Below are 14,724 nucleotides of genomic sequence, written 5' to 3'. Positions count from 1 at the left end.
ATGATTTAATGTCGTAGGCGTAAATATGACCCTTTTTTTAGAGTACAAGGACAAATATAACCTTAAAATTGAATAAAAAAGATAAATTTATTGAAAAAGTATATATAACGAAGGACAAATATGATAATTTTTCTCTTCTATTTATAACATATTGATAAATATGGCATTGAGAAGATGATATGTTTTCACCGTAATACAACGATTAGGATCTTCAATAAAAAAACTCTGCATCTGTTAAAGGATTTCAAGATTGTGGATATATAGAAATTCATCAGTTTCGTGAGGATTTTCTGCCCTCCAATAACACGAATTATGAACGTTATTGTAAATCTACTTTCTCTAAAATAAAACCTGTAAATCTCCTAAATTAATATTTACACCTAAAATACGACAATGCAATGAATCAAGGATATTTAGTACTGTTCAACTAATTATATCATATTGCTCATTTTTGTCCATTTGTTCAAACTTTCTTAATCCAAATCATTCTTTTCTTCTACTTTCTCCTTCTTTCATCATTTTTGTTAAATAATAAACATTAATAGGTAGGATTGGAATAATATAATATCAAAAGGGACAAAATTTGCTTAACTTGTTCTACAATATTATTTGAATTGTAGAAGAAGACAGGATATAATTTATCAGCGATAAAACTAATGCACATGTAGTGTTTAGATCAAATCACTGCAATACTTTTAATATATACGTTTATCACTTAATCATTATTCTCAGTTTTATTTTAAATAAAATTAAATATTTTGTGATTGATCTTTAAATATTGTCTTCGTTTTTTTTTCTTTTTTTTTTTACAAGTGCTCCCTTCATTTTTATTTATATGTCATCCTTAGTAAAAATATACGGTCATTAGTATGTCATTTAAAAAAATTAATATATAAATGATATTATTTTTTCTATTTTACCCTAGTAAGTTATTAGCCTTGAAATATATATATATATAATTAAGTAAATAATTTATGTTTATTGGTTTAATTAATTTATGTTCATTGATTGAAAATTTGATTTCAGAAAAACATTAAATCAGGGTAAAATAGTAAACTTGCTTATTTTTTTAATATACGTAAAATCTAAAATGGTGACATATAAATAAAAATGGAGATGGTATTTGTGTTTTGTGGTAACCAAGAATTGACACATGTTGTTGGAATTAGTCCTCTTATTAGTCTCTATTCTTTTGTTTTAATGCAATGAACAAAGTTACTATCTTCGTTCCATATTAGATGGATATGAATCAGCCACCCAGATGAGACTCCCGCTGAAAAATATTTTTTTTCCGATAAAACTTACCACCAAGCTTTGACAAGTCGCTAACTTGCGATATCTTACTAAAAATGTTTATCTCATATTATTTGATCACTTACTAAATTACGATAAAATTAATTAAATTATTCATATTTTACCCCTACAATTAATATAGCCTTTTCAATGTAAATAATTTCCAATACTAGCTATTTCTATACTCTATATATATTGGAATGATATAAATAAAGGGCAAAATGGTAAAATCTTTCAATGTATTAATAATTTCTTAATTACCATGTAAAATTAAAAGTGTCATCTAATATGAGACGGAGGTAGTATTATTTTTCCACACTTTTTATTTTTGTTGATCCCTTTGTCATTTATCCTTCCTCGTTTCATGTGAAAGGCAAAATGTGTCTCGTTGTGTGGGAAGAATTTTTTCTCCTCCTTGTATTTAATTATATTTTTTTTAAAACGATAAAGAGCTAGAAAGAGAATGATGTCGAACACATGAGAATTGGGTTTGCAAAACAAAACGGGTCGATTAATGTAAAATCCAGCAACCATAGGTGAAGCCATGGATTTAGAGTTGAAGATATTTTGAAGCTCAAGAATGAAGAAACAGAATTTTGCGATAGAGACTGTATGCAGAGGAATTATCTTCATTACATATGAATCTGTACATATGCATTACAAGAATAGATCCTCTCAATAACTGCCTAAGTCACACGCTTCTTGCTCTAATCAATGCATAAAATATGCGTTTTCAGGTAAAATACGCATTTTTTTGTTAAAAGTTACTAAAAAAGACAATAACTTTTAAAATACGTAAAATACGTATTTTCTTTTTGACAATATGCACCTTTCTTTTTGATTTTCTTGCAATTGACTCATTAAATCCTCATTGACCCCTTAAGATTTATTGTAAACCTTTTTGGTGAATTACAAACACAAAAAAATCTTCTTTATATTAGGAATTTTGCTGAATATATTGTTGTTAGTGTTTGTATTATTTTCCCAAATCCCAACACATGTTACATATGGGGAAGTCCATGGCAACATGGTAGGGTTATAATAGGTACTTTCTCCATTTCTAAATAATTAAATGGTTCACTGTTCAAGATAGGTGTTAGAAATTTATTTTAATTTTATTCTTTATTAATTAAATTTTCAAAGTTGAGTTTTAAAAATAAATTAAATGAGTATTGAGAGTTAGCATGAATTTTTTTTTAAAAAAAATATGACTAATTTATATTTTTATTTTTTACTTAAGATGTGTCATACTTCAATAATTTAATTATTTTAGAATGGTGGGAGTAATACCCTTGGGAAGGTTCATTGAAAAGTGATCAAGTCTCGCCGTCATTCCGAAATGTATTCATTTTTTGGTCTGCGTTTGTAGCTTTAATGTCATGTCTTTTTCTTACATGATTAATTGTGTTTGGCAGGGGCGGAACCAGAATATTTGATAAGGGGGTTCAAGAAAATTAAGGGACTGATGAAAACAGAAAAAAACATGTCATTGTTGAGAATCGAACACGCAACCATGGGCTCAATAACAGGCATCTTATCCACTGATCCACAATCTTCATTTGTTAAGGGGATGCAAAAATAATATTTGTACATGAATAAAAAAATTCACAGTATATATATAGTGTAATTTTCCGACGAAGGGGGTTCGGTCGCTACCCCTCGCACCCCTGTGGCTCCGCCCCTGGTGTTTGGTATATTATTAATGAAAAAGGGTAAAAACTGTTTTTGAATTATGCGAAATAGATTATTTATATCATTTGTTATATTTTGAGATAAAAAATTATCTTCGCTGTTATTTCAAAAGATCATAAATTTTTCTAAGAATTAAAAGTAATGATGTGGCATGCCACATGACACTAATTCTGCCACCTAAGCCTGCCAACTAGGATACCCATTAAATTTTGATCCAATTTATAATTCAAACCATAACGCATTTTTGCTAGCCCCGACCTTCAAAAATTAAGTGGCAAACATCATCTTTTCACCTCATTTTCACTACCAACGGCTTGTTGCATATTAATGGATATCACTATCATCCTTTATGTTGCCACTAGTTGTTCGTCTCCAAGTTGAAGACTCAATTTGTACATGATTTTGGCTATAAAAGGAGTTATTAGATATAGGAATTAGTGAGATACACACGGAAATAAATTTCCTCTCAGTCTCTCTCTTTTTCTTATTCTCTCCGTCTTAATTTGGTAAGTTAGTTTATTTTATAACACGATTAGGATTTTTTGAAGTACATAATTTCGCATGAAGAGTCTCAATTTAGAAGAACCCTCTAATCTTCTCTACTTTTATATAAGTCTATTTTTATATGTTTTATAGGTGAAATTTAAAATCATGATAATTTATAAATGGAACAAGTTTAATGATGCAACCATGAGTAGCAACTAGAAATTAAATCACGATAAACAAGTAGAATTAGTAAGTTATCCAACGATTGACTACAACATGAAATCCTACTAATTTATTAACTTATGATTTGCATGTCAAAGTTGACGATCAACATATGAACAATTTTTAAATGTCAATACGAAAATAGCGTATTTGTGCAAATTCCCCCGACAAAATGAACGGGTGACCTCTGAAAATGGGCCTCTTCCATTCCCTGCAAGACATGTTGGACCAACATATACCAGAAGTTCATGGGCCTTTTTCCTTGGGCCTCAAAATAGACAGACAGGACTAGTGACCTCCTTTTTTTATTTTATTTTTTGAAAATTACCATCCCACTAAATTGGTATAGCCCACTGCTCAGTTTGGACTACAGTCCAATTACCAAGGCCCAATACAGTTTTCAATGGAATGAATCAGCAGGAAATGCCCAATATACTGTAGGGAAACTTTCAAAAAAAGCAAATATTAGGCTTTAAGTAGGACTCTTTAGCTACAATTTTGCTAATTACACTTTGCAGCTACACTTTAATTTGCTACACATTTGTATTTTTTTGTAAATTTCGGAGAAAAAAAATACAAAAACAAATTAATTTGTATCAAAATAAATACATATTAGAAGGAGAGAGGTGGGCGAGATCGAGAGAGGGAAGAGAGAGGATGAATATATGTTGGATTCATTGTATCACGAATACAAAAATATAGAATACATATTTTGTTTTTCGAATATTTTGAATATAATTAATATAAAGTACAAATCTTTCACCTATATTTGATTGGATACAATTGATACATAATAATACATTTAACATAAAGGATGAATGCGTTGTATTTGTATGAATACAAATATAATTGATACAAAATACAAATATACTTTTTCAAATACAATTGATATAAAATATAAATCGCTCACCTATATTTGATTTAATACAATTGATACATAATATATTTGAATGTATTTCTTCTTATTGGCAGGGGCGAGAGGGAGTGAGAAAGAGAGGGGGGAGAAGGGGGGATAGTGGGATAAATATGTTTCCATTTTTGCTTTGTTCCATAATTTTTCCTTTATTGTAACATGAATGTGTCGTTTGATACTAGGAATAAGGGATATGATACATAATTATTTTGATTGGAATGTGTCGTTTGATACTAGGAATAAGGGATATGCCATTTTTGCCTTGTTCTAAGTATTAGTTAGTTGCGAAATTATTTATCCCACTATTATACAGTATAATAGCAATTATCCTTGATCTCAAATGTTAGCATTCTCATGAATCAAACACACTTCAAAAGAAAAAAGAAAGCTAAAGATAGAGTATGCAATTTCAAACAACTATATTTTCAAAGTTGAAAAGTGAAATAGAAATTCATAGGTTACAAGTCAAATTAAAAAATTTCATGCACAAATACTTATCAAATAAAGTAACAAATTATTTTGGACGAAAAGTAAATACTAATATTTATGGTCAAATGGGTTGAAAAAAAGAAGTTATGTCACACTATATGAAGTACCTGCTGGAACCTTCTTGGTAATGACATTTCAATTTTTTTTTAACAGTATTTATAGTTTCCAGAAGGCATGTGAAAGAGCTCTATTGATGAATGAATATCTCATCCAATTTTCATTTTATATATTGTTTATTTCATATTTCGTATCTTGTTTGATTCTCTTTCCATTTCACAGTTATATTTAATCCATTTGCGTATCTACAATCAGCAAAAATGTACCAAAATTAGGTGACATTTGATAGAAAATGAGAATAAAAAAGATGAATAAATATTTGTGAAGATCTTTTTTTGGCCAAATTAATAAGTATCAATGGGTACATTGTACTAAGACTTTTGTGAGATTTTTGTATAGGATGAAGGGAACCTTAAAGATTATTGTCTAAAGCTAATGTAAACACTTCCTATAAATGGTAAAATATGCAAAGTTACGTAATGTACTATTATATCATGATATTTCACAACATGTAGTGATAAAAAAAGAAGATAATATATAATTTCTTTGGCGCCGCAATTATTGCTAGATTTAATTTCGCTCTGTATGATTTATAACTATGTACAATTAACATTCAATTAATTATAATGAATCAAATAACAATAATAAAATGAAAGAGTCATAAGTTGAGACTGTACTCCTGCGTAGTTACAAAACAAGGATTTGTTGTATTTTAGTTACAAAGACGTTCAATATACACCTTTAGTGTAATACTGATGAATAAATGATAGTCAAATGTCCTACAAATGAAAAATAAAGATATATTTATAGGTAAATCCCAGGGAGCACCATGTTTGAGGCTAAGATTGAACGCTACTTATGGTGAATCACATCTGATCTTTTTCCTATTTGTCACATGTCATCTTCTGATTCATCCACGTGCTTAGTCCGGATATTCTTGATTATATCCTTTACAGATATTTTTTTTCCTTAGATTCTTGATTTATATCGTCTCATTAAGCAAATTCACCTTACTTTTTAGACTTCATATGTGGGATTAGGATGTGAATAAATTCACAGTTTCAAATAAAGTTCCTAACCACTAAGGCTGACGCTGTCTACTAACTTTTTGTTATTTCGAAAAATATATTAATAAACATGTTCCTCAATAATGTTTCTACTACTGTAGTAAAATTAACACGTTTTCAATCAAAAAGAGAAAAAAGAATAATCAGTTACTCATAAAAGTGAATATTCTTTAAAGTCATGGCTGTGGTCCTTCACTTCAATATTGTAAAGATTTTTGGAGTATATATATGTAAAAAAATCAATTTCAAAATTGACCCAAAGACTTTTTGTCCTAACAGCTCATGAACGATAGAGACAAGATGTCTAGTAGGTCTTTTGGATAATATTTGGTTAAAAAGGAAAATATTCCAAGTTAATGTTTTTTGCCTTTCTTTTCTAGCTATTTCATTAATCCAACTTGGGAAAAATAGCGAAATATTTCTCAATTCTCTTTTTTTGAAATTCAGATTCTATGCTTTGAAGTTAATGTAATTAGAGTTTATGGATCAGATTGTATTAAGAAATATTTTGTTGATTTCTAAACATATTCCAAATATTATCTATGAAGAAAAGTCACATTAAAATGATCAGATAAAAGATATCATAACTCAAGTTCATATAACATGTATTTTTTGGTTTTGACCTACTGAATTTTACGGATTTTTTCCTTGAATTATGTCATTATCGAGCTTAAAATCATTCACTTTCACTTTCAATTAAATGTGAAATTCGCCTAATATATCATATGTAATCCTAATTTAAAAATTTATCGATACTTCTATTGACCTGACTCCGTCACGGGCCTAAGAAAAAACTAGCCAAAAGTAAATTGCCAACTGCTAGAGAAAAAAAAAATGGTACAACTATGAACTACTTACCATAACCAATTTTGTTGACTAGGAATAAGAGAAAAAGGACAAGATTTTGTACTCCACCCATTATATGCCATATTCCCCTCAAGACTAAGGCAAAATTGATTATATTTTTGAGCTAGAACAGGTAAAATTAACCTGACCCTTTAACCTTCAAACAATGTAGGTCCAAAATTACTCTAATTTGTCCCACCCGCATAGCATAATTTGTTGTTTTCGCCTTGCCCTGTAGCACATGAACCCGCCTTTCATAAACCTGCTCTCATTTGATATGGATATATAAAAATGGATATCCGTCATAAAGTAATTACTTGCATTGGATATTTTGTTAATTAACTCAACTCTTCTACTTTCGATTCAAAATGAAGAAAGGATAAAATGAAAGATGCTCACCCATAACGGTGTCAAATAGATAAGTCGAATTAGATATAATCGGGTCGAAAATGAGTTAGGTGAAAATGGAAAAAATATATGACCTGCCCACATTTGATATATATTTAAAAAAAACGGATTTGAAGAAATTCATAGTTCCTTGAATTTGTAACCTAAAACGCTGGGAATTCCTTAAAACCAATAAACCAAATGACAATTTTGGAAAATGTTTAATAATAATAAAAAAATATACATTTTAAATTTCATAATAGGCTAAATACCTACTGGAACCTTCTTGGCAATGGCATTAATTTCAAATGTTTTTTTTGAGTATGTAAAGTTTCCAGAAGGTACACCGTACAAGTATGTTCAATCCATTTGCGTATCTAAAAGCAGCAAGATTGTACCAAAATTAGGAGACATTTGATATAAAATAGAATTAAAGGAGGACTAAATGTGCAAAGATCCTTTTGGCAGAATATCAATGGGTACATTGTACCAAGTCTAATGTGGTATTTTTGGATAGGATGAAGGGAACCTTATAAAATATAAGTTGTCTCGTGAATAAAACTAAGGTAAAGTACTTCACATAAATGGTAAAATATCAAAAGAAAAATGTACTATTAGATGCTAAAATTTATTAGTGATCCAAAAATATTACTCTAAAAATTAATTATTAATGAGCTGGATCTTCTCTGTATTGTTTTATAAGTTGAATGGTCAATTTAACAAGTTTGAAATATTTAGAGACAAAAGGGCCATCTTTATCTTCTTTGTGGATCCATTTAATTATATTAATGTTTCTGAAGACATATAGAATTTTTCACAACAGAATTTTGAAAATTCAAGAACGCATGCAACACATAGCTAAATGGGGTATGTTTCTCAAGGCTGGCCGTTAAAACTTAACATGTCACCCAGCCTTAGGAGACCTACCTCATTTGGTTTCTTTCGAGTTTCACAGTTCTTTTGGTGAGTTTGCTTGAAAATTATGTCCTATAGCTAGGTTTTTGATCACAATGAAATAAGGAAGAGATAAATGTGAACATTACTTGAGCTATAAAAAACCTATCTCAAAGTTGAACCCTAATTAAAGACTTAATTAATTGTTTCGCAATATTTTTCTACAAACAGCTCATAATCGATAGAGACAAGACCAAAGCCCTTTTATTTCAGCTCATAATCTACTGTACTACTAATTTCATCATGAAGAAAATGGCCAGTCTTATCTGATAATATACTTATAGAAGGGAAAATAAATGAATTTTGGACTTATATAGAAAAAGAATGGTACAACCACCGTAACCAATTATGTTGACTACGAAGAAGATTCCAAAGGACAAAAAATTGTACGCCCCATGCATGACTCTCGCGTAAACGAGCCAGTAATAATGCTATAACAAACCATTCATAATGATCCTAATTGAGTAATAAATACTTTTATTTTTAATTGGAGATATCTAATTTGAGTTGTTTGTATCTTGAATATAAAAAATTACCTTTATTAAAAAGTGTTTGACCTTTAATATGGAATTTTGAGCTGTAAATCTAGATTTAATCAAATTTTAATATGAATATTAGAGATCGAGTGAAAAATATAAAAAAGATGGTAACAAATAAATAGTGTAAATTGTGGAATCATAGAATATGCATGATTGAGATCATGCCATTGAAGCTGAGGAAGAAGATAACTTGGGAGAGAAGAAAATATGTTTCATTGATTCACAACTGAATATACAACATATGTATTTATATAACTCAACTTCAACTAACTCTAATAAATTCTAACTGACTGAGTTAACTAACTGATCTATTGAGTTAACTAACTGATAGTCACATCACTGTTGTGGTGTATATTGTCAAGAACTCTCATATATTATACCTTGATTTTGAAACATTCATTACATGCATGGCTAAAGAACTCTTCATCATTATCAGACCTTAATTTCTGAACTTTTGTGCCAAATTGTGTTTCAACCTCAACAAAGAAATGTTTTAATAACATCAACACATCTAATTGAAGTCTCATGAGAAAAATTCAAGTCCATCTTGAATAGTCATCAACAATAGTGAGAAATTATTTCATTTCATTAAAAGTTTCTCATTTATATTTATATGATCTCCAGACATCTACATTAGTAATTGAAAACTAGAAGTAGATCTAGTTAAACTATATGGGAATGGTAGTCTAGTTTGTCTAGCAAAAGAACATATTTCACAATTTTTCAAAGTAAAAGAATTATGCTTACTACTGTACTAAAACATAGAAAGTTTCTTAAGAACATTTATAGGAACATGACAAAGTCTTTGATGCCATATGAGAACGGTTGTTTCTTGTGTTACTGAAAAGCACTTGGTCATTCCAGCTTTCTCAGCCTTTGAGTACAGAGTGTATAACCCTTTCTCTTCTTCACCAATCTCCCTCACCTTTCCAGATGAAAGATTCGGAAAGACATAATATTTTGGAAAAAAATAGCACTACAGTTTAAGTCTTTTGTCAACTTAGAAACTGACAGAAGGTTAAACTTGAAAGCTGGAACACATAAGGCATTCTTCAAAACATCACCTCCTCCTAGATGATAATTCCCTATATGTGAAACTCTTGTTGAGTCTCTTATGAGCAATTATACATGTCCTATATTGTCTATCAACCCTTCATCCAGTAAGTGTTTATGATTACTAATCATATGATTAGTAACTCATGTATCTACTATTCATTTAATAAAAGCTTTCTTATTTGAAAAAAAAGAACCTGTCATGTTAGCATTTCCACTCATATTTTCAAAAGGAACATAGTTACTGCCAGAGGAACCAGAAGAACATGGAGAAAACATGGACTAATGTTGTTGGCACTGAGATGATTCAAAAGTAGATTGTATAGATTGCTGCATTGTCTGGTGATTACAACATCGATATCCTGCTCCTTGATGTGATTATATTTACTAATTGGAATGCATCAGCTCTTGTTAGCCTTGTGATCCTACATTGTTAGTATTAAACAAGTGATTGCTAGCTGATCCTGTGACTATATTTGCTCACCTCTTTCTTTTGAAATCAGCAGAATAGCCTATAGGTCTATAGCAATTTCCCTTTACATGTCTAGTAAGATGACAAAAATCACATTTCTTCAACTTGTTATATCTCCCTAGCTATGCCCTTTCATATGACAATAATCACAAAATGAATTCTCATTTAAGCCTTTCTTCTGCTTGTGGTTGTCTTGTCTAGTCTACAAGTATACATGTTGTGAAAATAGTTTGTTCATTCATCATTCTACTTGTTCCTGGCACAATTCTTTGGCTCTCATCTTGATTCACCATTGCATAAACCTGATTAATAGAAGGGACTTGTGGCATTATTAAAATCTGATTTCTATCTTAACTATAACTATCACTAAGTCCCATAAAAAATTGCAATACTCTCTGATACTCCAAATGTTCACTGAATTCCTTTGACTTAAGAAAGTTACATGCAGGAGGAGGCATAATTGAGTCATATTCATCTCATAAAGCTTTGAGCTTAGAATAGTAAACAGACACTGAAGATATGCCTTAAACTGAAGTGAAAATTTCTTTATGTAGCTGAAAAGTTCTAGAAACCTCTCTCTTAGATTCTCCCAAATCAAGTGACTATCTGAGCAAAACAACACTACATCATTTTTTTAAAGCAGATCTTTGCTTACATTGCATATAATCCAAGAAACTACATTGGCATTACATCGATCCCAAAGTCTCTTCAAATCTCTTGTAAACTGAACTCGCATCACTGATCCATTAATAAAACCTTTTTTTTTCCTAGCATCGCGAGCTTCCTAGCTCTTCTCCAAAGTGTATAATTATCTGATCCATTCAACATAATTCTAATTGACAATGAATCAGGTGCATTCGATGGATGTAGAAACAAAGGATAATGATAATCGATTGTAGAAGTAGTTGTAGAAGTAGTTGAGGGAGCATTTTTACCCAAAATTTCTGAATTCGTCATGATAACAGTATTTAAAATCACTTGCAAAGATCAAAAGATGGAGATGAACATTGAATCCCTCGAATCCATCACTACTTGTGGAAGAAATTCACCCTATTTGTGCTCCTCCTTCATTGCTCTGATACCATGTGGAATCACAGAATATGCATGATTGAGATCATGCCATTAAAGCTGAGGAAGAAGATAACTTGGGAGAGAAGAAAATATATTTCATTGATTCACATCTGAATGTACAACACACATGTATTTACACAAATCAACTTTAACTAACTCTAACAAACTCTAACAAACTGAGTTAACTAACTGATCTATTGGTCGGTTGGATACGGTCGAGACTGAGCGACAGTTTGGTTGGAAGGAGAATCTATCCATCTCCCCAATCCTAATTGGTAAGGAGCCTATCTCATATTCGAATACATAAGTATATATTGCAGATGATTAATCTTTTCGGGATGTAGGGTGTATGAAAATAATTTTGAATATGTTAAATAAAGTTGGAATAAGTTATGTTAATATTTATTTTTATCGATTGCTTGATTTGTTTTGTTAAATAAATATTGTGTATTAGAAAAGAACTAATACTGAGAAAAGAACTAATTTTATCCTTGAACTATTTTTTTTATCTTAGGACTATTTATTTTTAACTCTCACACCAAACAACCCATAAATAGGAAGGAGTGGAGCTCACGTTTTAGGGTGGTGTGATAATAGTCGTAGTACTAGTCATACCCTTGTAGTTCTTGCCATATGTGATTTATTGTGTTTTCGATTATCACACTATTTTGATTTTTGTTAGTATATTCCTTTATTGTAGATTTTGCACAGTTTTTTTAATTAATGCCTATGCCTTCTTCATTGTTTTCTTTTTTCTCTACCTGGGTTTGATACCTATTGAGCAGAGGGTCTTTTAGAAACAACCTTTCTATTTCCACAAGATAGTGATAAGGTATGAGTACACTTCACCCTTCCTATACCCCACTTAATGGAATTTCATTGGGTATATTCTTTGTTGTTGTATATTACCAATAACAATATTAATTAATATACATCCATTTAAACACTATCAAATAAGAAATTTAATATAATATATATATATAAATGTTTTTTATTTGTCATTTTCTTTAATACCTCCTATTGAACGACCCTTTCAAGTGTTAACAATCAGACTTCTTTATTGTGTATGGGCAACAAGACTTCCCTTTCAAGATGCTACTCTTTTTTTTTTCAATACGTACTAGACCCCATATATATACTTTAGTCCAAGTCGTGCAGGGTATCTATTACGTACTATATTTGCAAATTAAAAGTTACTCGTAATTAATATTTTATTAGTGTATATGGGTCACGAGATGGCACAACATATTGTTCAGACATAAATAGTAAATATTTGTTTATAATGTCAATAAACGTTTCATAAGTCACTGTATTAGTTGATTTCTAATCAGGATTCTTTCATATTGAAACTTTTTTATTATTTTTTAATTTATTGTTTATGTTATCAATAATTTTTTATTAGTAGTTGCATGGGTAAAACTTCTTAAATTTTATTATTATTTTGCGTTAAACCACACAACTTTAACTGATTCTTCATACACTATCTTTTCAGTTTTCTTATACTTGTTAGTATTAGATTTTCAACAAAAAGTGTAAGCTAGCGTTTGAACGTTTTTGAATCAGATTTTAAGTCTTTCATTTAAAAGACTTCAAAGTTTTTTAAATTTCAAGTTTTAACTTTAAAATTTTTGGTCAAAGAAAGCTCCAGTATTATAATAATCTAGCTAGTATTAGCATATGATTATGTTCATTTCACTAGAAAAATGATTGTAAGCACTAGTTGGTACTACAAAGATTGAAAAAAAAAACACTATACTATTCATACAATTGAGAAAAAAAGGTAGAAAATAATCATGCAAGGCATTGATGTTTTTGTCTTCTTTCTTGAGCTACTAACATGTCGACTTCATTAATTAGAAAATTACAAAAAGAGTTAGAGAAAGGTCACTGGTTAATATAAACAAATTAAAGTCTGAAGAACAATTCAAGAATCCCTAGAGGGATTTATCGATGGTCATTAATTCAATTTTAAATTTATTACGCAAGATTCATTTTTATCACAAACATCTAATTTTGGTCAAATTAACTAAGTAATAATTTTTACTTTAATTTTTATATATTTTCTACCTAAACTAAAGAAAAGATGGAAGTAGATAACAAGATATAATTCATTCAAATTCAATAACTTCAAACTTACATGTAATATGTATAGAATTTAAAATTCCTATTTTTGAATTCGATTACGTATACATCAATTTGAATCATAATAATGTTCATATAGTTACTTTGTTAGCTGAACATGCAGGCAAAAAAGGTATATATAATAAAAACATAAAGGAAATAAAATAATATAAGAGAACAAAAAGAGTGATTTTACGAGTGAAAAAAGGGAGTGAAAGGACAAGGTAGTTTCGTCATGTATAGGAGAAATAAACAAGTAGTCGGTGACGTCCAGCTGTTCAACTGCCCAACTGCTTCTCTTTCTTTTTAATATTCAATTAAAATATCGCAAAATTTTGAGTTCAAATTTTTGAAAATAAAAAAAAATATTTTAAAATTAAGTATTATAATATGTGAATTTAAATTTTATTTTGAGATGATATGAATATTAAATAATAAATTTAAAAAATATTAACATATCGCAAAATTATTGAAACGCTAATTTTCTGACAGGTGGGCGGCTGTACCTCATACCTTTCGGTTCAGATTTGCAAACGTACGTTTTCTATTTTCATCAATCTTCCTAGTGTGTGAAAAGCAGCAGCTATTATTAATTCATTTATGAAACGATTTTTCTTTCCATTCTGGGAATTTCTTCTCATTCTGCTAGCTGGTGAACTAAATTTACCCTTACTTGTACACATTGCATCAATAAAAAAGTATTATCAATATATTAAAAATGACTTGAAGATATCCCCTTCTCTCCCTCTCACACATATATAATAATAATAATAATAATAATAATATATCAATCATAATATTATAATTAGAATTTAAAAATATAAATTGTACAACATTAGCCATATTCTAAAAGTCGTAGATAGATTATTTCTTATCAACCCTCGATTCGAGAAAATGCTTAGAAGAAGAGCAAGAGTAAAACAATAATAAAAGTTACGAAGAAAGAAAAGTCGTTAAAGCCCAATAACGTAAATAGAGATAATAAATGAGATAATGATAACATAGAATCGTCTGTTGGACACGCGCCAAGACAGAGAGTGGGACAGAAACTATTTATTTCCC

Source organism: Solanum dulcamara, chromosome 9 (assembly GCF_947179165.1).
Source record: "Solanum dulcamara chromosome 9, daSolDulc1.2, whole genome shotgun sequence".
In the NCBI taxonomy this organism is placed as follows: Eukaryota; Viridiplantae; Streptophyta; class Magnoliopsida; order Solanales; family Solanaceae; genus Solanum; species Solanum dulcamara.
This window is presented reverse-complemented; position numbering follows the sequence as displayed.